Source organism: Ciconia boyciana, chromosome 5 (assembly GCF_034638445.1).
Source record: "Ciconia boyciana chromosome 5, ASM3463844v1, whole genome shotgun sequence".
NCBI lineage: Eukaryota > Metazoa > Chordata > Aves > Ciconiiformes > Ciconiidae > Ciconia > Ciconia boyciana.
Window position 1 is genome coordinate 50,645,021 of NC_132938.1, and position 27,895 is coordinate 50,672,915.

The window sequence follows — 27,895 nt, forward strand, 5'->3', positions numbered from 1 at the left end:
TAACTGGGTAGCCATTAAGTGTGAAGAACAGCTATGAAGTGAGAGAAATGCTATTGAAGAAAATCAGTATTATGTGGTACTTACCACATTACTTTCTAGTATCCCTTTTTATAGCTGAAGGATCCCAAACAGCTTCAGGAAGCAATCAGATTCTAATTGTACAGTGATTAAACTGACAAACACCAACTGTTCTTCATTGAAACAAACTATTTATATTTTTCTTGCACTTTAAGTTCAGATGTTGGTAAAGTAAATCCCAGAGTAGTACCAATCAAGTCAATGAGTTACAGAAATTTTACCTATAAGAACACAGACTTTGGGTCAAAGTTTCAATATTGTTTCAGGTTAGCCTCCTTCTGTGGTAGGGTAGTCAAAGATTTCCCCATTAGCAAAAGATTCAATCAAAAAAGACATTCACATACTGCCTCACACAGCCTCTATGCCACATCTAGAATGCAATGAAAGACTTTCCTTTCCTCTTGAATATAATGTTCCTGCTAGAAGAGAGGCAAAAAAAAATCATGTGTTTTGTAAAACAGTTTCTATGCAAACCAGTTTAAAAGCTTCAATATCTGGGACAGAAGTAGTCAGCTGCACACCTTTGTAATACATGGAAATGGCCTACAACAAACCATCCTGGGTATAAGATACACTGCTGCACTTTACTGGTAGGAAGAGGAAGCTTTAGAATTGAATGGACATAAAAAGAATATTAAAATAAATTATTTTGCAAACTACATGCTAATTCCAGCAACCGGTGCCCTTCAGGAATGTATCATATTTACCTGATCACTTCCACCTTCTCTTGGTTAAGGTAAGCCACAGTTCATTTTAGTTAATAGAGCCACAAAAGTAGGATGAAACATGTATTCTGCTTAGCTTGCATTTTGTAAACTTGAGCATGCATATGGCAATGGAATCAATTAATTTACTACCCAGTCAATTTCTTCACTTTGGACCTCAAGCACTGCCAGCAAATCTCATTAATCTAATCTGGGTAGTAAAAAAGTTTCTCCAAAATTCCTTCTCAATAATGTTATACTTACAGTGTCCAAATCTTTGTTTTAAAAGACTTACAACAAAAACAACATTCAATGTGAATTTTACAACATTCAACTTAATATGAAGCGAAGACCACAAATACTGCCTTAAAAAGCCCAACAGTACACTTGAAGTAGGTGATAGATTACTTTTTCATTAATCCAATGCTATTTCTAGCAAAGCAGAGTTTAAAAAAATTCTCAGGAATCCAGGGAGATAAATGACAAGGTACATTCACAGCCCTGAAACATACACCAAGGCAGAGACACAGAGCCCTTTAAAAAAAATTAAAAGGAGTATATGATACATGATTTAAATACCTACAACTTTAATTCTGCATTCTCCCCCCTCTGGGTATCTCCTTTTCCCATCTCTGTTCCTGCACAAGTGTTAATTTGTGACACAAACTATGGAACTCATTGGTACAGGCCACAGCAGGTACCAAAAGTATACATTATTTTTAAAAACAATTAATCAAATTCATGAAAGGAAAAAACCCACTGAACTGAGAGAAGAGACAGCTATTGCTTTTGATTAAATAAACCCATGGACTGCACATGGCCAGAGATACCGCCATATGCTTGGACTATGCACAAACTCTGCCCTGTGCAGCTGACAATGGAAAACACCACTGTGCTGAGTTGATTTTTGACCCCAGCCAGTACAGATGCTCTTAAGCTCATGTTTCAGTCACAGGTGTCAGCACAGCCAGTAGGATGGAACCCAAATCCGACCAACAGGAAAATGTGCTGAATCACATGCGAGGCCCTCTCTGGTTTTAAATCAAAACAGCATTTCTGAGACATGGCCACTGGGAACCCCAGCTTCCATGCTCATGCAGCACGACTTCCATCAAGCTCCTGCTGTCTTCTCTCAATGGCCATAAACCCATCATCTCCTGTTGTCAAGACAGTTCAACTTGAAAACCCTCACCGGTCTTCACTTCTCCGTATACAACAAATGCATCAAACATCGTGATCTCCATTGCTTTTCTGATTAATGAGAAGCTTGTCTGACAACAGCTACAGAAAGGTTTCTCCGGTGTTCTGTTCAGCCCAACAGATTCTCGGACTGCAGAATCAAAACCAAAATCTAATTAACCAGATTACATTTAGCCTTCCAATTCAATCAATTCTTGCAGGCCTATACATTAACAGCTCTTACTCCTCTCTTTCATTTATTCCAAGTTTATATTTTGAAATAATAATGCACACTTTAAAACGATTTAATTAATCCACACTTGGAAAAATGAAGTCAGCTTTACCTGAAAGCCCTCTTTGTTTTAAAAAATGTTGGAATGTAAAGAGCAATGATACATGGGAAAACATCCTGTCAGCTGAGAATTTGATCCTTAGAGATTTTGTTCTGCAGTTTTATTTTGTATTAGCATGACTTTTCCCTTATAAGTTTGCTCCCATCACAATGGTATTTTTTCCTCCAAAATAAACACAAACCCACCATGTTGATAATGCTTATTTTATTATGAAAATCATAATCACTTTTTTTTGTTTGCCTTTTTTTTTTTTTAAGACTATCATAAAATCTCTTAATTTCTAACACCAAACTTACCAAATCTCCTTTATTCAGAATGGTCACAAATTCCCTTAGGTTTCATAGGGCTGCTACCAAGCACAATTTACACTGATTTAGTACTAAGGTGAAACCAATTCTAGAAATATACTTACTTACTATTTTTATTTCAATGGGACCAAAGTTGAGAAAAACAGCTGTCACTATAATCAGAAAACTAGTCTTACTTTTCTATTTCATCATGCCAGTGGCCTCTCCTATCTACCATTACACACTGCTAACTTCCCTGCACTGTGCTTAATTCTTAAGGGCAAAATATGCACTTACGTAATTAGACTCAAGACACAAGCAATGACAAATAAGTCAAGATGGTTGGACAAAATATTCTATACGACACACCCTGAACTTTGCAATGAATAGCCCACATTATGTGTATATATGCAAGTTTTTTCCTTGTTTATCTTGAGCTGAGAAAGACCAAGTATCTTATGCATTACTAAAGCAATGCATACACCTTAATTCTTCTCCAAACTGCCAGGCAGATGCGTCCTTTATCAACCTACCCCTCAGTATCATAGCGAGAGCAAATGTGTATGCTAGTATATAGTGATGAAAGATTAGAAATAAGAATGTTTAAATTATTTATAGCATATCATTTGCTCCTAAAGAAGGCCATGCCAAGTAGCCTGCAACTGGCCCAAGGAATCCTATGAAAGAGTGAAATCTAAATCATGTAATAGCTCTTTTCTATTAACATTAACATTTTGTGAAGCTCAAGGCAGTTTAAAAATTACCTACATCAGTAGAAAAGGGTCTTCCCCTATAATATTCATTTCAGATAACTAATAGAAACAATGTTTTTACTGGATTGCTCCTAAGATCAAACTTACTGCTGAATGAAAAAGACACTTCCCTCCCCACAAGTCTGAGTCTTCACAGTTTTTCTACTTTTTTTTTTAAATCAGAACAAACTCAAAGCCCCACAAACCTTTCACCAGAAAAAAAACAGCAACCACCACCACCAAAAAAAAAAAAAACCCTACAAAAAACCCACAGGAAGAATACAGCTGAAAGGAACCCTAAGATCCTGCATACAAACTAAATAACTTAAAAGGGCTTTTATCCATTTTGTGTCTTTTTTCATTCTGAAATTCCAACCTGAATCTAGGAAAGCATTCCTTAGAAAAGTTTAATTGAAAACAGAAATATATGGGAACATACTTATTTCAAATGCATTAGTATTTTCTGATAAAAAACATTATCAACTCTAGTCCCAACTGGTATTAAAGCCTTAATCACAGATAAACTTAAAAAACTTAAACTAGATACTCAAGCTCTTACATTAAGAAATTAGAATTTTTTTTCATTACTATTGTTAGCTAAACCAAGGGGAACTCAAACATACTAGTATAATTGATGACTTGAACTAACGTGGAGTAGGAACTAGTGGGAACTAGAGACAGACTTCACATCACTGTGTTAGTTCATGTCACTTCCCACCATCAGTGACTGTATTGCCTTTCCATTAGCATAACTAGTTTTTAAGTCAGGGACAGAAGAAACAACTAACTGAAAGCTGTACACTGCTATAAACGAAGTTACAGAATGAGACTGGACTACAGTTTAAACTAACAGTTGTTCTTTTGTTTTCTATCAGGAGAAAGAAATAGACTTGCCTTTACTGTGCAAGATACTAAAATCTAACACTACAAACCATCTGAAGAACAACTCTTACCTACAGCAACTGATTGAGAAATAGTCATTTTGGCAATCAATCAAAGCTGCTTCCATACAGCCACAGAACCATGGATTAGCTGTAGCACAGTACATGTAAAAGCTGATACTCGTTCAATTTTGGATATAGTGCCATCTGTCTTGGGAACATGTAGTTCTTCTGGACAAACACCCTGCTAGCTGAGCTTCTAGACAAGGCTTGACATTCAGAAACATTTTAATAATTTGCATTGAATAAAACAGGTTTACAACACTGTCAGAGCTGCCAATTAATTCCTTCAGACAGTGGAAACAGTAACATATTAAATACTTAACTTGTCAAGCATCAGTGTATCTACAGCCCCTCAGTTTCCTAAAGATACTTTGATATGATACTTTGGGAAGTTGTACAACATATTACAGAGAAACCAGATGCCTTCCTAACCATTACAGAGCAGCACAGGTTAATATGAGAAGAAGAATATCCTTGCTTCTAACTTGACAAAACAGAAGCCTCCCATGCATAGGTCAGCAACAAGAACTGCACAAACGGCATCAAGAAAGAGGTGGAAGAATAAATATGTAGCATTACATGGGACGATAAGACCAGACACGTGCTACACGAAAGGCTGCTGAAAGATGGTGTTCATTTTCATAAAGCAAGTGTTTGGAGTTTTAAAAATAACAAACAAGGCACAAGAGTTTACCAGATAGTTAATATTTAGTTAATATCTACCAGCTATTCCTATTTTTTCTACTCAGTTTCAAAGAAAACCTGAGCATATAAAAAACCCCTAGTGATTATTGTAAAGTATCATTTCATATTTGTTCCCCTTTCTAATGTTATTTGACTGGTATGAATGGCCTACCTGATGTAACCCACACAACTCTGGAAACCAAACATACTGTCAGATTTCAAGCTTGTCTGTACTAACCCCAGTCTCATTTCACACCCACACATCAGGCTCCCTCCTACTAGCTAGCTCGGGCTTCTCTTATACACACAACTTCCTTATGTCAATCTTGCAATTAACATCCACATCTCCTCCCCAAATGATGCCAACTCTTCTATGAAACATTCAAGCTATGAAGACCACACCCCCCTTCATGCTCTTTCATCAGCCCCTTTTGCAACCTGAGAATGAGCTTCTCTTGGGAAGGCGACTCATAAGTGTTCAGCCCTTTTCACCTTGTAAAACAGCTTATCTAACAAAAAAAGGCACATGTACAATGTTGCATCAAGAACCAAATGATACTCATGCTTGTAGATCAGGTCAGGGAAGAGATTTATCTGAATTTTCATCTGTCAGCTGACTAGTTTCACTGCAGAGTAAGATGAAGTAAGATGATCCAATGTCAAACCAAAGTCCAGGAGCCTCTACCCCTTATTCAGTTTTTGTTGTAAAAGGATTTCTAAAGTTTCTGTGCTCAATTTTTAAGCACAGATGGAGAAGACAAGTCTTTTCTCCTTCAACTCTTTCTGTTTCCTACAGTGTACCTGTTAGAGTCAAAGGAAAAAAAGAAAATGTACATTCTTCACATGACAGGCTTTTCAACTATTTCATATCCTGTAGTCCAAACAACATGGAGACATTCTGAAATAAAGAAGAGGAGTCTTGCCAACGTAAAAAAATCCTGGTGTACAGTCTTTTTGGTTCTCATCAGTGTGCCACTGGTAATCTATCACTGACTTTATAGGGTATGTAGGTCACATACTATTGTTCTCCAGAAGTTACAGGGCACTAGGAGACAGTTAAAGTGCGTTTGATAATTGCCATATACTCATTTCACATGTAAGCAATTACTGTGGTTGCCACAGGAATATTATGCAACTGTCATCCTCTGTGGAGTATACTGTATAGGCGTGAACAAGAACTGAAACACCACACACTGACAGGATGCTCCAGAGCCCACATTATCTAAATGCAGCTCAGTGCTACTGGAGTCTCTATTTGACATTTTAAATAAGACTGAAGTCTCAAGCCCGCTTTTCAGAGGACAGGTGTCCATACCACAAAAACCTATCATGACACTCAGCATTCCAAATAGAGAGCTCATGGTTCAAACAGACTTCTATTATGAATTACCTATTACACGCACATACACACACACACTTACTTTACCTGCAATGAAAGCATGTCAACGGGTCAGCAAGGAAAAAGTTGGTCTGACAGCTGTTCCATTTGGTGGACAATCTAGATCTAAAGTTTCTTCAGCTGACACCTTTCAACAGCATTCAGCTTTCCACCATAGACAAGGACAGACAGAGAAAGTAGAAAAGTAAAAATTATCATTCTCTATTAATAGAAAGTAAGGGCCCAACACTTGAATGAAATTTGGCAGTTTAACAACTAGGGGGGGTAAACCAAACCATCTTAAAGAGAAGCAGTAACAAAGTGTATTCCACAGCATGAGACAGGTCTGCACAGACAAGATCTGAGCTTTCAGCCCTTCCACCATTACCTTGGTGAGAAACCCTTGAAAACACGGAGGCCGTAATCAGCTATGAGCCCACACCACTGCAGAAGCAATCCACATTTCCCTTCCTTGCTGCCTTCTGTTCACTGCTGCAACCCAAAAACATTTGCATCCATGCTGCACCTCAAAAACACTTGTGCATCACAAACTGAATATGTTTGGGGCAATTAAGAAACTGTTCTGTCTAAAAAGTAACCACTGGAGAAAAAAATAAATAATAAAACACAAAGGCAGAAAAAAAGTGGTGTGACACTGAATGCTAAAGCTGACTACGTGCTAAAGCTGACTACGCTGCCAAAAAGCTGATTACAAAACTCAATTTTCAGACAGGAAATGCATCATAACAACATCTTGTTAAACAAGCTAAACACATGCAAAGGCAAAGGAGAAAGAGAAATCCACACCTTTCTGTCAACACTGGAGTCATTTATATTAAATTTATATTTGACATGTAACAAGGCCGCACACATACAAAAAATGCAAGTATGAAAAGGGTGTCTATTCATTTACACAGTGCTTAGCATTCAAAATTGATTTTACAGACATTCTGCTAACCTGTCTGGCAGAAATTCCTCCAGTCTACACAAATTAATTCAAAACAGGGAGGCTGCCAGTTTCTCTCTCTTATAAGCAAGGAAGTGAAATTCTGAAATATTTTTCAGCATGCTGAAAGGAATCATGCAAAAGTTAAAAAGGTATATACACCAAGGGAGAAAATAATTATTTTGCATAAGCATAATTTTTGGCCAAGAACTCATAGTTTAAACCAGGTTCTTAAAACAGCTTTCCCATCAAAGTAGCATGAAGAAAAACACCCCAAATTTAAGAGCTTATGGGAATACACTATCAGTTTATAGATCACAAATATAACATAGTTTCAGTACAGACTAGACTAGATGATCCAAGAGATCCCTTGCTGCCTTATGCTCCTGACTTTTAGGGATGATTATACCAGGTTCCTCCACAGAGATAACTAGAAATCTCTGAACACTCTTTTAGCATCATTTTTCCCCTCTATTAAAACAAAGATGAAGTCCTACAAACTAGCCAATTTCAAGTGAAATGATACCAGGGTGAATCTCTCTACCCTCCAGATCATCTCCAAAACATTTCCTGCCAGTGCCTTTAATGTAATCCTACTCCAGCCTGTGCCTCTAAATAACAGAAAAGGAAATATATACCTAACACCAACATGGAACCAGATTAATCCAGAAAATGTTATCAGCTAAGGGTTGGGGTTTTTTTTATTAAAGTACTCTTTAAATAGTATGTGAGGATTATTTTTTTTTTTTTAAATTCTACATGAGGGAAAAAGTTTGTTGTTTTTTTTTCTTTGACCCCAGTTCAGAAAGGTATTACTTTGCATAGCTCACTAGAGATAAAAATCTGTAAGATACCCATGACAACTTCTCCACATGCTTTTATCTGCCGACATTCTGTATGGCCTTTGTTACTACTAGCTGGCTTCCACAACCTAAGCATGTGTGCAGCATCACTGAAATAGTATAATACTGTTCACAAAATGTTAGCTCACTAAACTATTATATTTTCAATATACTTTCTTATTACTCAAAATAATTCTGAGTGGGGGCTCTAGAGGAAGGAGATTTCTCCATAATTTGTAGTTAACACTAACCCCCCGCCTGTCTGCTTCATACATCCATTATGTCTGGTCATAAAAATAAGACCAAGTTTGATTTGTTAAATACAGTCTTTCTATTTTTTGTTTCACTGTATCACTTATCTGTGTAAATTTATAAGTGAAGCCTATAATTGTGTTCTTGACCAAGCTGTGCTTTAGCTTAAATAATTATTTTCTCCCTTGGATTTATCTTTAATTTGCAGCACAGCTTAAAAACTAGTCATACACATAACAAAGGCATAGTCTAAATGAAGTCTTCATGATTGAGGTTTACAAGTTGATCAACCTGGCATTTTTCTTTCTTTTTAGCTACATATGAAATAGTCCATCACAGGGAGCAGAAAAGAGGAAGGGAGGAGGGGGGACCCAAACCACAAATAGCCTCTACCCACAGTCAGAATTCAAGTCTAGCACAGAAGGTAACCCCAAGCCTCTCTAGAGGTAATTGTTTCCAGCAGATCTGGGAAAGGAGCATGCAAGAAGCACCCACAGAGGGACCTCAAGTGATCAGAATTAGGTGGGGTGGGGGGAATGAGCCTCTTAGCACATTTGTTTTAAGGATTCCAGCGTGCTTCAACCTGAAGGACATTTCTTATCTAGAATCACAAGCCTGAAAATGAAAATTGGTACAAGAGACTGAAACTGTAGTCAACGAAGAACAGAGTCATATGACGAACAATCCCATTTCTGATCTGGCTAGTACATGTTTTCCATTATATGCTTAATAAAATATTAAGCATATTATATTAAAATATAATAAAATAAAAAAAACATATTTAAGAGTGGTGCCATATTATCCTAACATATTCAGTGTTTCAGCTTCAAAGTACTGCAAGACTGACTCAATGAACCTTTGTTACTACTACTGAGGCAATAAAGAATAACACAAAGGTCTGTTCTTTTGTAGTCTACAAAAGAATGATTTCTCTATGATACGCAGTTAATGTGCAGGTTTTAAAGAGAAGGCATTCAGAACACGGAAAGATTCTCTGATCACACATATATAAAAAAATTTGGATCTGAAACTGTAACATGAAGCTATGGTAACTTTCCAGAACCTAAGTGCCTTTAGCTTCCCAACTCATTTAAAAACAAACAAAATCAAAAAACCACAAACACACATCTTAAGTTAGAGGGCAAAAGAAGACAGTCTAGTATATGAAATCACAAGAATTTGAATAATCTAAAGAAATTCCAATTTCCAATCAGCTTTTTTTTTTTCCCATCAAAAAAGCTGTAATTAAATTAAAGAAGCACAGTTATAATTAAACAGAGAGCTTCCTGTACTTGTGGCCCAGGAGAGTCATATTAATCACACAGTATTGCCAGTGTGTACTTGTTACCAGCTCCCATTACCTCCAGACAAATTTCGGTACTGCCAGGTAAAAAATAATACATCGTTATCTCCAGAGAGCACAGACACTTGGATCTCTTTCTAGGCACTGATAAACCATTACTGCAAGGACAGTCTTACCTTATGTAAAATATTTTTGGAAGAACAAGTATTTTGCTTTTGCATCAAATACGCAGCTTTGTAAAAGCAAGGAAGCAACACCACATACCAGGTGAAAAATAATACACATCTGCATTCGGGGGGGGAGGGACAGAAGGGGGGGGAGAGAGAGAGAATATACAAGAAGTTTATGCCTTCTCATTTCTGAAAACTGAGACAAATGAGGAAAACATGAAATGGTAGAGGAACTGCTCCAAAAAATTGGAACCAGATATTAAAAAAAAAAAATTAAAATCACATGAATATATATATCAGCTTACATTGCTTGGATAGCCTGAAATTCTGTCCTAAAATTGGTGGTGTAAGGATATTAAAAAGTTTTAGAACACAAATAGTCAATTCATAGTAGTAACCTTCATGAATTAGGATGCTCTATTTTATATCTTGATATCATCAACATCATGACAGAAGGCAGTTTTCAATGTTTCTTCAACCCACAGCAGAGCAGTCTGTCAAACCTTCTTTTAATAGGCAGGTTACAGGACATCCTCAGAGTGGCAAAAGCCTTTTCAAGGATTTGTAAGTGAGTAGCCAAGAACTAGCCATCCTCTTTTACACAATTAATTTTGAGCTCAGGATTATACTGCATTTTATTTGAGATGAAAGTTGTCCTTAGAGACTGTATTGCATCCCATGTATCATAACCTACACCACTACCCAGGCTAGATACTATGAAAGATGCATAGCTTTGTGGTTTGGGAAATTTAAATTGCTTTCCTTATCTTTCCCCTTCATGTGAAAGCCCAAGAAAATAACCCCAGAAACCATAGTCCACAGATTTATGAATCAATACAAACATTCCCAGTAGCAATACATGCCATTCAAAATCTCACAAAAACAGCAGATGGACTTTAAAATATTAAAAGGGAAGAATGTTAAAAATTAGCTTTGTTTCATACATGCATGATGGTAATTAAGAAAAAGAACACATCATAGAAGCGATACATCCTGGGAAACTTTCCTCTCTGAGTAAAAAAAAAATAAAAATTCTCCTAAACTGTTAATTTTACATAAAATTGTGCCTATTTGCTTTTGATTTAAAGATCAGTTGACGCTGCAGGACTTCCTCAAATCTTTGTTTTTCTTCTGCTATTCACAGCTTTGCCCAATAGCATCCAACTGAAATGAAAACCTTTGTTTAATGTCACTGTTGTTATTCCTAGCATTCAGACAAGAAATCTCACACAGTGAAGAGCCATCTCTGTTTTGTGCTGTTACTGGACAATTAAAGGAAAAGAGTTAGTGCACCCAAATAAACACAGGCTACAAGGGCAGCACAATAGAGGGTTGTTTACAACATACAGTGAATTACACGAAAGAGTTTGCTAAATTGTCACTAACACAAGCTGATTAAGTCTGCATGGCAGAGAGCAGACATTAGCACAGGTCTGGAAGCAGTAAAACCACAGTGGCTTGGATGCAACGCCATACAAACATGACTAAACTGCTCTTGAAGCTAATCTAGGCATCTTCACAGGACATTTCCTAGCACTCCCTGTTCTAGGATTTGCTCCTGCAGAGCCAGTGTGGGTATAGGCATGCCCGCTGTCCTTTTTTCGTGGTGTTGTCTTATAACAGGGAGTTCTAGCTACTTTTCAACAGCCGAAGCGATGTGAAGTTCTACGTCCCACTCATCTACTCCATGCAGGTGAAAAGAAAAAGAGAAAAAAAGAAAAAAAAAAAGAAGAGGAGGCATAATGTTTTAGTATCTTCCGGATACTCCCTGTCAGATGAGACGTAAGAGTAGAGGTAGAGAGAAAAGGAATTTTCAGTACTGCATTCTCCCTGGATTTTACAGATCGTGCTGCACCACAGTAGCTATCTCCTATTTACCAGTCAAAGGATCAAAAATCACCTCAAAGTCATCTAGTCCTTCCCCATGTGCCATGGTAACACCCATCACGTTTCTGTCACAACTCACAAATGTTTGCATCACCCATTCTTAAAATTATTCACAACTTTTCCTCATAATATATTCCAGTGCAACAGTGTCTTACCAACCAAGGAAAGAAAACAGATCATTGTGCGAAACATGTATATTTCACATACTTAGACAAACCCTCACTCTCATTTCTCCACTACCTCTTTCTCTTCTTTGAAGCTAAAATAACAGCTCCTGGTTCATTCAGTCATTCCTCCACATACCCAGGTATTCTTACTGCTCCTCTCCAGACTCCCTCCAATGGGTTCATAATACCTTATTTAAAAAAAAAAAAAATAAAATTCCATCTTCAAAACTGGACACTACCTCAACACTGGCTAGAAAGATTACTTCATTTAACTTGCAGAATGCACTTCTATTCTCACATATGTGATGCAGTCATAGGACCCCACAGTAAGAACCAGAAAGGTCCTAAAGGTTTACTGAAGCAAGCCTCAGGGGGGAAGCATTTGGTCCTTCTGGCCTTCTCTGATTGCTCCCATCAACCAGGAGGCAGTAATTACTTTAAAGAAGGCTCACTGTGTTTGAAGTAAGGAACTGGGCTGTGGGGCTCATGCTTTTGCTATGCAAACCTCAGCCCCAACCTGAAAACAAACCCTATTAAAAAAAAAATCCTTTTCTAAGGGCAGAATTCAATCATTCTGTGACAATATCTTGGTATGATATTCTCTAATTTTACAATTACATAATAATGTTGACTCTTATTATTCTTGTCATACACTATAATACCTAAATCTTTCACATATATAAAAAACAAAAAAACCTCCACCCCAAAACCAAAACACTATCTCCTGAGTCCATTCCTAGGGAAAACAATGTTTTCTAAGCAGTTCAGCACTTACCCACAGTCAATTTCTCCAGACATTCTTTAACAAGAGTGAAGTTTTGACATTTTCTATCATAAAGAGTCAAGCTATCAGAGATCAACTGCTCCTCTTCTGATTGCAGGGCCTGTTAGCATTTTGGAGAAAGAAATTGCATTAATCTAACATGGTTTAATCTTAAAAATAAAATCATATGGGCTACTGCTCCTTTCTTTGTCATCTTCTACTGCTTTAGGACAGTTTAATTCCCAGGAAAAATACTGGAACAAATAATCAAAGTTAAACAACTGGGTCCACAACTGCTCATTTCCACTTCCCCCCCAACACCTGTAAAGACAGACACTATAATCACTCTTCTCAGTCTCACAGTATTACACGCATCCTCCATGAGTTGAGTAGCTGCAGCAGCTCAGGGATTACATCAGCCAGCTCAACAGTGTTTTTTAAACACTTCAAACTTAAACTTACCTAAATTGTCTATAACTCATTCCTTCCTCACACCAGTTTAGGGTTTTAGCATTTGCCTTGAACACCATGTTCGCCTCCTAGTCCCAGTCTCTCTTATTAAAGGTGAGGTGAAAAAAAACCAACCGACCTCAGTCTGCTTTGCATTATCTGTCCACAGCTCCAGTCTTCAAAGAGTAACATACCTTCCCTGTCTTTCTTTTTACTAACATTATATTTCTATAATGATTTCTTGTTACTCTTTTAGAGTTGGCCATTCTGAATGTTGCATTTTAATTGTATGTGCTTGTGCTATATTTTAACACTTGTCCTTGGCAATCCAGCCTGGATTTCCTTTCCCTCCTTGTTGTGTTTGATGTTAAAGAGCTCACTAGTAGCCAAGCCAGACTCTCACTACTTTTCATATTTTCCTCTGTGGAAGAATAGTTTCAATTTCTGCCATTAACATCATTTCCTGAAGGAAAAACATCTCTCCTAATCTCCTAATATTTTTTTTTTCTCTCAACACACAGAAATAGTGGATAAGATTCATGTTAACCAGACTTACCTAAACTCTGCCTTTCTAAAAATCCATTGTTTTATTTTAGCACAAGTCCTCCTTCCCAGACTCTCACACAAGTCACTTATCTTCTAGTTATAACAAAGCTTGGAAGAGCCTATCCTCTGGTTGCATTCTTCATATTTAGTATCAGGAAAGCTTTACCAAGGTCCTCCCAAGAACTTACTAGGAACCTACATCCTGCCATGCTCTCTAACCAACACTCCTAGGTAATTAAAATCCTGTGAGTGGATGATTTCTGCTAGGTGTCCAGGAACACCCTCATCCAGAAAGTCTCCCTTGTTTGCCAGCCTTCAGTCACCTCTACCAAGACAGTACTAATATTCTGTTCCTTTTTACTCACACAGACTTTTAGTAGAATTGTTTAGAACTGAAAAGTTTATTTATTCTGCCACCAACTGTTTTTCCAACTCCCTTATGCCACAGACCCCAATATTCCTGTACTTGAATAAATAATATTTTTATCTCAGAATATTAGAATGTACTTTGGAATGATATCTTAGATCACATTATCTCCTGTCACTGAGCCCAATGCTGAGTGCTCCTGAAATGTTACTGTTGAGTTAATGCCTCTTTTAAACCTAAACTGTTGTTATTTTAAACGTTTGCCAAAACCCTGTACGAATGTTACCACTAGTAATGGAATATGCCTTGCTGCAAATACAACAAAATTTTATCGCCCACACTTGCTGGTACTTTGAAATCAAACAGAAACTTCCCACCTATTGAATCATTGCACATGTACCTGCTATGGTAATGATATAACACACAGCAAGTACTAAATTAAAGCTATGCATACTTTACCACTTCCTAAACTAATAGAACATCCATGAAATGGGAGGCATTACTATCACTTTAGAATTTTAAATTGTCAAGAGGAAGAATCAGATAACATTTCATTCATCTTTAATTTATTTAGCTTTTTAAAATGTATCTGCACACAAAGTAATTCAAATGCTGTTGAATTTCAGTGAAGGCTAATGGGAAAAGTTCATGCAAATACAAGCCACAAATTCTGCTAACAATTTTTTTCCTTATAAGCAAAGACTAAAAGAAACATTAATACCTGGAAAAGTGTTCAGATAGCTTCTATATACACCAAAAGTGGAATAATTCAGTCATTTTAACTGAGCTGACTTGAATGTCAGCAGAACTTTGTAGGGAGTAGACAAAGTCTGTGTGTCCAGAACTTTGTCTACTCCCTCAGCTACAGAAATCAATCTAACAGAAAATCAGAAATCAAAGGAAGAGCATTATTGCTTCCTTTGACCTTTGTCTCTACATCCTTAATGTTGGGTTGTGGATGTGATTTACCTTTTCTGATTAACCCATTTTACTAACAAGTAAGTTGTGAAAAAGAACACCACTAACAAAAGATATAACTTGCAAAGAGCATGCATCATAAATTCAGTGTTTGCTGAACTGCCTTAGTTGTTTCTCTCTGAATATTTTTTTTTTTCAACAATAAAGGTTCTTGTGAAAAGAAAAAAGTTTTCCAAGTCCAAGGACTCCACTGGCATCCAAGCAAAACAAACGTAGCTCTATCTAGCCTAAGGAAATTCTGCAAACCATCTCAATACTATGGTGTGTTCTGCTGTATCAACATGAGCAAGTCAAGCACTGGGCTGTTGTTGGCAAACATCACCAGTGTAAAAATCATGCCAGCAAAATACTGCTGAAGGCAGATGTAACCACTGACATCCATAAAACTTCTGTGGTATCTGGCAGCCAGCTCACACTAACGTCTCCCAGTGTTGTTCACATTGCTGGGACCAAAACATTAAGAACAGAAATCATGAGGGCAAACCAGTTTCTGCCCTCCATTTTTATTTTCTGCCCTTTTTTTTTTTTTTTAACTTCTAATAAAATGTACTTCCACTTCACATATTCCTCATTCTATGAAAATGTTTCAAGGAGCTGATAAAGAACTTTCTAATTGTTTACCTGAAACCACTCCAAGCAGGCAAGCATAATTAATCTTAATGCAAGTCAGCAATTCAGAAAGGAAATTACCGTGTTACACCTATTGCTGACTACGTGTTCTATGCTTCCCTGTACTGAATGGCAAAATGGCCAATTGAAAAAAAAAAAAGTAAAAAGGCAAGACCACCTCAAAGTAACAGACTAGCTGAATCCACTACTTCTCTGAAACTCGGAATACATGAGTCCCAATATGCCTGATATTTCCAATCCACGCCACAGGCATTGCAAGGACATTTGGGTGGTTCAGTAAAAACATCAGAGCAAAACAAGGAGCAATGCACCCTGTTTTGAAGGCATTAATGGTTGGCAGAAAAATCTTCAGCTGCTTAGCACCTTTCATAGCCGTACCTCGGTCAGGCACATAGGAGAGAGAACCTACCATAATTCTAAGTCACACACAGAGAGGAACAGAGCCCTCATCTCCAAAACGAATCCACATCTTGCTGTGGTTGGGAGCATACACTTCCTGCAAAGTCTAGCACTGAAAATAAAGGGAGTTCCTCACAAGGGGAGATAAGGTTTTGTCCTCCATAGGTTTTCTTACAGGAATACTGAATTTATGACACTGTACTAAAACATATTTATGGCACCGGCAAAGTATAAAAGTGTCACAAATGTGCAAGGAGGAAACAGAACAGGTATGTTTAATAAAGCACATAGGTCCAGTGTAACAAAGTAACAAGCCACAGATGTCTCAACTTCAACCTGTAATTATAAAAGTGGCACCTCCCTACTCAGGCTCCCTTCTTCCCTTATATGTTGAAGATATACATGCTTACAGAAACACTACTCTTAATGTAATCCCAGTACAGTGGTGAAGCAGCAAGACAAATTATCTCTTCCTCTCAGGTTTGTTGCATTAGGGCAGGAACCTGCCACATCAAAATGAGTTAACACAATTTAGTAAAAACCCACACTAGTTTTTGGACCTGGCTGCACAACAGCAATTTTTCATTCATTGCTCTTTGACCTGTGTGTCAAAAAACAAACATCTGAAAAATGTTTAGTTATTACAAATATATTAACTGTTAATTGTTAATAAAACTAACTCAAAAATACAAAATTCTCTTCCCTCCTGCTCAAGGGTACCTGAGGTTTACAAAAGATTTTGTGAATGCAAGGGGGATCGATTCTTCAGCAGTGCAACTCTTCAACCGCCAGCACAGTGCAATAAAAACAGCCAACACTTAAATTTAAGTTACAGTTCAAAAGTTTACGGGCATATAGGTCTTGTCAATAGCTTAAAGGCTTTATTTTTTTTTTACGTACATTAGGAAATCCTTCTACCTGTAAGCTCTTTCTCTGGCATCACTTTATCAGTTCCCCAGGCAAACTAAACTACTACTAGAATAGTCACTACCTTAGGTCTACTTACATAAAAATTTTCACAGAAATAAATTCTGCCCTCCATCAATACACAATACAGGCAATTTGTAAAAAATGAACTAGAAGGATAAAGGGCACAAGTGTCTTTCAGCAACAGTTGATGCTGAAGTTGAGTCATGCAAAGAATGTAGCACGTTTTTATTATCACACAGCTTTTTTTTGCCCCCTTTTTTTTTTTAAACCAAACCAGACAAGTTCTTCTAAGGCATGCAATTGTTTAAATAAACAAAACTGTCTGTCGTATTGTTTGGAGGCTACGGTAGACGTACAAGGGGAGAAGATGACATCTGACTATGCTTCTACAGTGAAACAGCAAAAATTACACAATAAGAATTTGCCTAATACTTTTAGCACTAATCTAGCTATGTATTTCCCCACACAGAAGCAGATAACATGTCCTTACAATGCTAATTATGATTAGACCAGAATTAACTGTCATGGTCTATCATTACTGTGCAGGTAGGCAATTCAGTATTACCTCAAAATTTGACCTTTCTTTTTTTCTTCTTTTTTTAAGGAAAAAAAAAAAAAGAAAAAGAAGTCATTGATTTCCCAATAACTTACCACCCATGGGGAACCACCACAGAATAAATTTCAGGACAAAGTCTGCAAGTGCTATGAAAACGTGTTTCATTTAGTTCAGAGATAACGTGAGTCGAAGCCCCAAGTACATCTTACACAAACTAACTCAGCATGTCATTCCTTCTTTTCAGGTGGCAGTTGATTTTGGAGGAAAAATACTGTTACACATATATATATGGAACTAAGGTTTTGGGCCTCCTGCATGCAGATAGCTTATTTGTGTCATGTTTCCAAACTTTCCTCTGTTAATTAAAGGTAATCCCACTAGATATCAGAGGTAACACATTCTTAGATCATGTCTTCACATGCCTTGAGCCTCTACCACCATTGTCACCAGCTCTTACCTTACCTGCTCTGCTTTCATTCCACACTGAATTGCCTCACTTGGACATGGCTTTCAGGATCACCTTTGACAAGAATTTTTTGGCCACATGGTTTAAAATGGAAAGCATCCTTATCATACCATCAATAAGTCATTTACTAAAAGATACCTACATACAATAATAGAAAGTCTTATGATCGATGCCTAAGACAGAAAGTAAGGCAAGACACGTTCCCAAAAGCTCCTCAGTCTTCATAATGCTAACTTTAGCTGTGAATGCTTTGCTACCATCACAGCACCTCCAAACTTAAGTTGACACTTCAAAATGTACTGGTGTGCGTGTATATATATTACACAGGAGTAATTATTCCAGACCCACTTATTGATGTATGCATTCACAAGTGCATTCAAAACCATTCTTTCAATTCAGCCCAGCCAGTCTTCAGACTTGATCCAGGTCTAACTGACCTGCTCCCCATGACACAGTTGAGTCCTAGCTCTACTTTCCAAATGGATGAATCCAATCAGAAAAAGGCACCGTTTCTTGGAGGCTGTTCGCACGAGTTTTTAAAGGTACAGCAATTCTTACAGAACAGTCATACCAGCAGCTACTTACAAGCCTTTATTTGGCCACTGTGCTGTACTGCAAAAAGGACTGAAAGAAATTCAGAATTGCCAGATCACCAGTGCCGCAGCTTTTGACCAGTGCAGGCCTTTGTAGCCTCTTCTGGAAGCACCCCAAGGTTGCTTGTCTTGACTCAACACTATCAGACCATTAAAAGTGCGTCCATAACATACCTAAAATATAGGCATCCACTGTTGTGTAATACATTACCTGAAATATACCCAAAAGCAGGACACAAAAAGCACGATTTTGCCAACAGCCTTCCTTGATGCCCTCCTTCCTAGGGGGCTTTCTCTGATGGGGATAGAGGATATGATTTTTCCTGGGCTGCAGGTCAGTCTTACACTAAATAACTATCTGATTAGGCTGAGAAGAGATCACAAGTAAGCTAACAATGCCAAGTCAGCGTGTTTGAGTAGGAGAGTCTTAGAGTTTAAGTGCCTATAAGCCAAAATATAGTTATAAAACTGTTACAAAAAAGGATGACTGGAACAAGAGGTCACAAAAGTCCTGTTCTCAGCAGCACATAACAAACACCACAAACATACCAACTACTCTAGACATGCCGTAAGAGCACAAAGGGAGAGAGAGAGAGAACATCTCTCAAATGTTTGAGAAAAACTACTAGTCACAATAAGATTATACCAGGATGTGGAGACCTGCACTTTTTAAAACTTGACTATGCAACTCAAACATTAAAGAACTAAACAAGATTTCCATAAATCTAATTAAAATTTGAAAAGCCCGTGCAATGAAACCTTCTGCAAGCATCAAAAAGCAGTATCTGTATACTAATAAATAAAGATATGCAAGGGTGGAACAGCAGCATTTGTGCATAAGTTCTTTTTTAAAAAGCCTTAAAACTTGATGTACATCAAAGTAATCTTGATAACCCTTCAATGAACAGTTTAACAGAAAAACTGATGCTTCAGATAGTACTGAGAGTCTGTAAATCTGAAGACTTAAGCTTAACAGGCATCAATGCATTAGTACAATCTTTTGAAAAGAAAATACACATATAGATTTCTAAAACTCAGTTTCATGCCAGGATCAAATAAAACCACATCAGCAGCAGTTTCTACAATTTTGGTTCTCTTAGTTTTGGGTTCTGTGAAGTTTTGTATCCCATTTAGGGGAAAAAAAAAAAACAAAAACCCAAACCAACCCAAAACAACCCTCACAGAGGATAATCCAATTTTTACCATCACCACCATATAGTTTAGACACAACGTGGATACAGTAAAGTAAAAAAAAAACCCTCCAAAAAAAAGAAATAAAGAAAAAGATGTAAATGAAGTTATGTTTCTTCCATGGGCTTTGGCAACACATTTTTCATCATTTTAATAGAATTCACTTATTTTTCAAAGCACATATCATCACTCATCATGGCTCAATAAACAGATTAAAATAGCTGTTAGCAGAAGTCAGTTGAAAACATTTGTCTTGATTGAGATGGATAACAGAAAAAGGCATCTGGATGTACCATCAGCTTCACAACTGCCATCCTCACACCAATACCTCACTGGTACAATCTTGCCCTTTGCAATTATTTGTACTTTACAAATTAGATTGTAAGTTTTTCTGTCTTTTCCTTCCCCTTTTGACCTTCCATGTTCGTGCAAGCAGAGCCAGAGAGGAAGAAACCAATTACAGCATTAGGTCCTAATTCTTAGACTAGTTTCAATCAGGTGGACGTTTCACACACAGCCCAGCACAAGTAAGGCAAAACAAATAATATGAAAAACCTAATCTGACTTCACTCCTGCGGGTATTATAAACCCCTCCTATCACCATTTTTTCTAAAAGGTTTACCTCTAGAAATTAAGATATAAAACCAGCACAGGCCAGGTCTGTACTGCATGACCTAACACTATTACCATATTGGTGTGTGTGCAATTTCTTTGAATGGACAGTTTATTATCACTCCCTCTTCTCTCTGAAAATGAAAACAAGAGAAAAGCATCACGCTTCACCACTAAGGAGATGACGCCCTGAATCCTTCTTACAGCTACAAGGAGGAACAAAAACACTGTTGTAGAGATAAAAAATGCAACTATAAACTCTTGCACAGCATCAGAGTTTCACATTGATCAACAGAAAAAAATGTAGGCAGAGAGAGAGGGCACTGGCAGTTTGTGAAGTCTTTTTCAGTTCAACCAGATGAAGTACGGCAGCATATAAAATAGCACACTCATTTTTAGGCATTTTTCTTCTTCTCATCATCGTATGACATGTGTTCATGCTAATCAGAACACCAATCACACATCCCAGGGAGGAGGAGGAAATCGGACTGAAATAAAAATCTCCAAATACTACCAAGCATGCCTTAGCATTTCGCAGTTATAAGAAACCATATGACCCAACCTGGCAAACTATCCTATACTGACCGGCTGGCCCTATGCACAGCCTCCTAACACAGTGTGTATCTGCCTGCACCTACAGATTTGTCCGCATGGAGTAACTCAAAATCATGCCGAGTTACCACCAACAGCCTTGGGTGACAGAACACGTTCACATGACCTTGCTAATAGTTCCTCATTGCCTCAAAGATCACAGCCACACAGCAATCTCTTTATCAGGACACACTGCCTTCTCTAGTTACCAGGGCCCTGAAGTTGCCGAGACCCTTACTTTCCTTTGCCATCTCAAGAAAATATCAAGATAGCCTTCAGTGATTTGGTGAGCGACGCAATGAGTTTCCTGAAGAAAAAAAAAAAAAAAAAAAATCAATGTTACTAGCGTGTCAAAACAGAAGCCTGAACCCAAACTGACAACCCACGCACAGGGTCAGGCAGCTAACAGACATAAGTAGAAATACCTGGCACTACGTGAAGCGTCACACTTGTGAGGAAAAAGCCTTCTTTGAAATAAAAGCGCGCATCCCACGCTCTCACCTTGGCGCTCGCCTGCTCCCCTGCGTGAAGCCTGGGTCCTCTCCCAGAAGTTTGCAGCCAACGCTGCCTAGGACGCCCTACAAACCAGCAGCGGAAAAGCCGAGCCAAAAAGATAAAGAGGATTAGGCAGGCATTACTTCCAGTGACCTATATACTCCCCTCGGCGGCCCTGAGGCAGACAGCAGATGCCCGGCTGCGGGGGACACCGGCCCGCCGCCCCGCACCGCCGACGAGGCGAAACGGCGGCGAGACGCCTCCTGAACTCGGCGCCCGGGCACTGCCCAACCCCGGGCGGGAGGCGACCGCGCCCGGCACGGAGGCCCCGCCGTCAGGTCTGAGGCCCGTCCCCAACCGCCGCCTACCCCTCATGGCACCCGCTCCGCGGGGCCCAGCCCCTACCTGGCGCGGGCGGTGGCGGAAAGTTTCCCCGGGGAGGGGCGAGGCGGGCTCCGCTCCCTATCTGCCGAAGAGACCGGCTCCGGGAGGGAGGGAAGGGAGGGGAAGGGAAGGGAAAGGAGGGAGGCGGCCGCCCAGGTAAGTCGCCGTCAGCGACAGGGCAGCCGGGGCCAGTGCTAATCCCCCAGGAGGGAGGGATCCCCCTTCGAGCCCGCCCTCACCGAGCACCCCGGAGGCTCCGTCCCTTCAGGGCGGGCATCTTCCCCCCCACCTTCCCGTCACGGCGGGCGCCCCGACTCGGCACCGGCCGCCGAGTTTGTGTAACCGGAGGCCGGGCCGCTGAGTCAGAGAGGCGGGGAGGAGCCGCGACCTGGCGGGGTGAGGCCCGGCCCGCGGCGCCCCCTGGCGGGCGGCCGCTGTTGCCTCTCCGCCCGCCGAGGCAACAGCGGCCGCGAAAGAGGAGGGCGTCGGTCGGTGCCGCCTTGGGAGGTAAGAGTTGTGGTTATCAGGTGAGGAGGTCTCAGTCCGGGAAGAAACGCGCTCCTGGAGATAAAATAAAATAAAATTTAAAAAAAACCCACATTTAAATCAATGTTTAGAAATAAAAAGAATGTGTGATGGATAGGCCCTGTATTTTAGAAGCGATGCCATAGGAGGAAGGTGGCCCCAGTTATGCAAGTCACTAGGTGGCACTGTCATACTTACCCCCCCTTTTTAATTTTTAATTGTTATTATTACTATTTGTTTTTCTTTAGATGATACCACGACATATGAGTGTTGTTCCCTCGCAGTGGAAAATGCCGGTGCTCCTTGAGGTGTGTTCCTCTGCAAGCAGGAGCATTTCGAGTCCTCTTTCCTTGGTGAGCTGCACGCTGGCCTTTGGGGCCTTGTTGTGGAGGGTTACGGGTGGGGAATCACCTGCCTGCCATTTGCCTGGACCCTCTTGGAGGGTTACTCACATAGCCCCTGTGAATAACTAAGAAAGCTTCCTGCCATCAATTTCTCCTACATGGAAGACCTGCAAACCAGAAGTACCGTTTTAAATCTAGCCCATATTACTTACAAATTAGAATTAGAGATAATTCCCTAATGATGCAAAATATATAGTTCCTATTTTTAAATACCTCACTATAACTGCGGTAGACTGCTGTGGTGAATAGTTAAGCATGGTTTGCTATGCTATTGTGTCATCTTTTTTTTTTTTAATGGCTTCAAATAAATTAATTAGACTGTCAGGGTACTGATTGTGATTTCGCTAAGGACTCAAAATAGGAATAGATGCTGGCCTATTAGGGTAACAGCTCATTTAAATAAATGTATAATATAATTTACCAAGTGTAATGGTGTTCTCTATAAGCTCAGGAAGCATTCTCTCCGAATGCTCTATGTCATTAAAGAATAATTTACTAAGAATACTAACTAACTAGATCCAGACTAACTCACACCTAGGTATGCCAGAGTTAAGATTTCCCAACCCAGGACAAAACCGTCATCCAAAAATCCAGTCAGAAATAAAACTGACCTAACTTGAGTCAGGTTCCTCCACTTAGAAAGACTGGAAGAATCATTGGTTCTTGTAAAATATCTTGACACACATTGAAGCTAAATCTAAGCTTTAAGGAGAGGGGGGGAGCTGCCATTTCCAGCGACTATAATTCCTCCCTCTTATGCTGTTGTTTATTGCTCTCAGAACTGCAAGATGAAATATTAGTTCCCCATAATTCTTTATTGCAAATGTTATGGTAGAAGTGCTCAGCAGAGCTACTAATGTCATCTCCCTCATAGTCTGAATCCAGAATCTGTTGCCTAGATGTCTGGGTGTGCATGTCTCTGTTGGAGAGGTGTTTTCCAACATTAGATCTGGTATTTCTTACCATTTGTTCAGGAAGCAGCTTCCGTGTGCTGCTATGGAGCCTGGGTACGCAGGTGGGTAGCATTCGGTGGCTGCCTAGGATGGCAGACCAGAAGCCAGCTTGGGAATTTGGTAAAATTGTCTAGAGGACTTTAGCAGAAACTGAGAGGATACTTCTGTTTAAATTATTTGGTCTCAGAAGCACGGGAACCGTCAGCCACCACATAGATGAAAGATGCCCTTTGTGTGAAACATCTCATCATAAGCAGATCATTAAGGAGTGAGCCTCTGAAGCAGTACCTGTTAGGGATGCTGATATAATCTATTTCACTTCTTTCTATTGCTGCTCTAAGCATTTTAAAAACACTCCATAATTATTTCTCCTGTGATAGTTAGGTTGAATCCAAGATAGCTGTCCCTTTACATCCCTATCTCTTAATCATTAGATAAGCTGTTCTATCACACAGAGTTAGAGGAGATGGAAGTGTAAAGATGGCTTATCACAAGCTCCCACTAATCCTCCTACTGGCCCTCTTTGTTCTGAAGGCATTCTTAGCCATTAAGAAATACTTCACCCAGGTATAAGAGTAAGAGGCATACCACATGAACCCAAACACAACTGACTGACAGGACAGTTGCAAGTAGTAAAGGTAACACGAGATTTAACAAACAGCGTTTGCCAGGCTTGAATGTTGTGTCATCAGTACAATTGTGCAGTGCCTCTAGTGAAGTTTAAGCAATAATTACAACTAAGTTTGTATTTATAGTAGTTAGAGAATGTAACAACATGTATGGTTATACTTTTGGTCACTAGTTTTACTCCACGGAAAGCTCAGGCCTTCTAAAGAAATTCCAGAAAGTTTCTGCTTTCTGTGACCCAGGAGCATGCCTGCAGCGTCAGAAAAAAATGTACTGTTGCAGATAAAAATGACCAAGTGTATCTACATATGTAAAACAGACAGCTTTTAGAAGAGCTCTTTTACTGTAAATTTCTATAGTATTTTTTTTATGTTACATATTTTAAAGGTGTATAAGCATTTGTCCAGTAAGAAGTGTGCTTTATGCAAAGAATTTAACTACACTCTCCAATTACAATTTGCAGGTGTACTACAAATAGAAAATCTGTAATCTTCATTTAAAAAAAACCAAGTCACTATCAACAAACCAGAATGCTTACTATAAATTAAGTGACTCCTGAGCTACCCCATTTAAGACAGATTTTTGTTAGATGTGATCTAGATATCATCTCAGTAAAACAAGCCTATACTACATTTGCTTCTTAGCAAGAGATCTGATTTCCAGGAAAGGTGTTAGAGGATAAACATGTCCTGTTTAAGAATGAAGAGGAATACAGGAATGTGTTCCAAGTCATGTTATATGCTATGTCACAGCCTTTCTTCCACACCTTCTGTGAGCAATAGGAAAAAAGAAAATCTGCTTTAAATCTTCAGAAAGGTCCTTTAAGAATTTTCTCTATACATACCCTAAAACCTTCATACTAAGAAAGAAAAGCACTGTACTTTAAATGCTTATGAAAAATCATGGTTACTTCTACCTAAATCATATTTCGTCTGAACAGTGTAAACCATCTTTATCCCTTAATGTTCAAAGATGTCCCCAAGCTTTTTTGAGATATGGTTTTGCAGGTATTTTGCTTCAACACACAATTTACAATGTAGTACCATTCTAAAATCATTAGTATGTGAAAGATAAATGTTATATTTACACAGATAGAATCCAGAGACTTGGCTGGACTGGTAACTAATAAAAATATTTATACAGATTGGAAATTAATATGTTACCTTTAAGTGCTTAAGCAGTACAATGAATACAAGAAACCCAAGATTGCTAAGCAAAAGAGATAATGAATTCTGAAATGTCTGTACTTTGATGAGCAGAAACAAGTTAAAAGATTTTGTAATCTATCTTAACTGGTATTTGTTGATTTACCTGTTTCAAGACAACTCTTTAAACAAAAGAAAGTTTGCTAAAGAAGTTATATAACAGGATTTAGTTAAAAAGACTCACTTTTGACCATTATAAGTTAGTGATTTATGAGACAAACCAAAATAAGTTCACTGCCCCTTTAACAAAATTATTTTTCTCTTTAAAACCAGGTTTGGTTATCTATGATACATTGTAAGGGCTTGACACTAATTTGGAGAATAAGTTAATTCACTCTGCTCCAAAAGTCAGTCCACTCATAGTCTGTAATTTCTCATATGCTGTAAAATGGCACAGGTCAGCACTGCTATCAAAAGAAGTACTCTTGCCTTCCTCCACCCATTCTGTCCTTCCCTATGCTTCCATCTTCCCTGATGCAGTCAAAGAAAATCTATGCAGCTGTTTAATAAATGAGATCAGTTCCCTGATCCAGATTAAAATTAACCCCCCCTTTTTTATGGTTAACTTTAACATGGATCAGTTCTTTGATCTGTTTCACCTGCCACCACATAAATCCTTACCCTGGCACAAGAGAGGGAGCAGCATGAGTGCAGGAATGAGCTGGGGCACCCTAAATTAGCATAAAGAATATGTGAAACTGAAAGTATTATTCCAAAAATGTCTTTTAACAGACAAGCAGCTAGAAACAATTGAGCCCTATCCTATTGTTTGTGAGTTTTTTTGCTTGAGAGTATGTGTCTAAAGCATATGCTATAATATATCCTCTGCATTATCTAAGAACTTGTCTTTGTCCTCTTCAGATATTCTCTTTTTCTCTTTATGCTTTGGAAACACAGAGCTGAATCCTGGATTTGTGCTGCAAATCCTTCAAGCTGTGTATTTGGGAAGGAGGAGGGCAACTGATCACTTTTTAAAAAAAGAAAGAAAAAAAAAAGCTTCCCTTCTCACAGAAACAAGACAAAAGCTCCTTACTTCTCTGTAGGCTGCTGCTGTTGCAGGATAGAAAATTTTTCAGTCTCTCATAGATTTCTTTCAGATTTGCTAAACCATCCCTACCAGTGAAGATTTATGTCTGGACCCTAGCAAATCACTTCCCTTAAGAATACAGCTGAAGGACATTTAACAAAAATATATCCCTAGAGGATGAGTAGCAGTAGACTCTTTAAAGGCTCATCCTCCTCTTCTAATTACGAGTTATACTCCAAGGTCCAGTGGGAGCTTTGGCCAAGAACTACATAACACATTTCTTAATGAAAATTAGGTTACCAGCGTTATTCTACTTTTCTGGTTATACAGACTGTGATTGTAGTGAAGATGGTATTTAAGCAAACAGAGGCAAAGCTACTCTTCCATAACCTATAACCTGCACACGTCACATCATAGGCAATAGTGGAAAAACATCCATGTTTTCTATCCCTACCCCCTCAAAAGTCACCTCTGACAATCTGGATTTAATAATTTAGTTATCTCAGATTTTTAAAAAAACAGAATGTTGACAGTTCATCAGTAGGGGAAAATTTTAGTAGACCACAATAGCACTATTGAACACTGGCTCAGATACAAGGCCTCCTCCCAGCTAATTACAATGCAGTCTATGTAAATTCCTTAGAGAAACACTTGCTTATTAATACCTACACTGTATTCTCCCTGTATTCATAACATGTCCCTTAGTCTTCACCATTATATTGCCCTCCCAAAGTCACACTTCTCTCTGCTTTCATAAAACCTTCTACTTGGTCCTCCTGACAGACCACCTTTTTGGTAGACTCTAATGACAGAGCTACTGACAATGGGAAATAGGTTACCTGCAATACAGGAAAATCCTGCAGTCTGTGTTGCATGAAGCCCATCTTCCAGATGTGAAATCAGACATACTGGAATGTTTTTTTTTTCCTGAACTAACATGAATTTGCACCTGCTGGAAATTGTTACTGAGGGAGGGAAAAAGAAAATGTTATATTGTACAAGCCCACTGGTCTCTGAATAGTACTACTGTCCAGCTGCATGCCTGGGAAGATGCAGAGAGAAAACAGGCAATGAAAGATCTTATAAGTCTGCATGTCTCTTATACCACTTAAAATACAATGAAATATTATTAAGTAGCATTCTTGTGTGAGTATATGAATACTGATTTCCTCTATGAATGGACCAATACTAGACAGGAGATGAACCATTCAGCTGCTAGGCAAAAAATCTATAGTGAATCAAAGAGTAATTCTTAGTAGTGTTTTGTTCCTCTGCAT

At 38.7% G+C, this 27,895-nt stretch overlaps 1 long non-coding RNA gene across 1 annotated transcript; it reads right to left on the minus strand.

Moving 5' to 3' along the window:
- Positions 1–12,717: 12,717 nt before the first annotated feature.
- On the minus strand, positions 12,718–22,202 carry LOC140652506 (uncharacterized). Its single transcript, XR_012042839.1, has 3 exons — positions 22,117–22,202; positions 21,500–21,576; positions 12,718–12,810 (listed from the first exon to the last, which is right to left on the minus strand). It is a non-coding gene; the product is annotated as an uncharacterized lncRNA (long non-coding RNA).
- Positions 22,203–27,895: the final 5,693 nt, after the last annotated feature.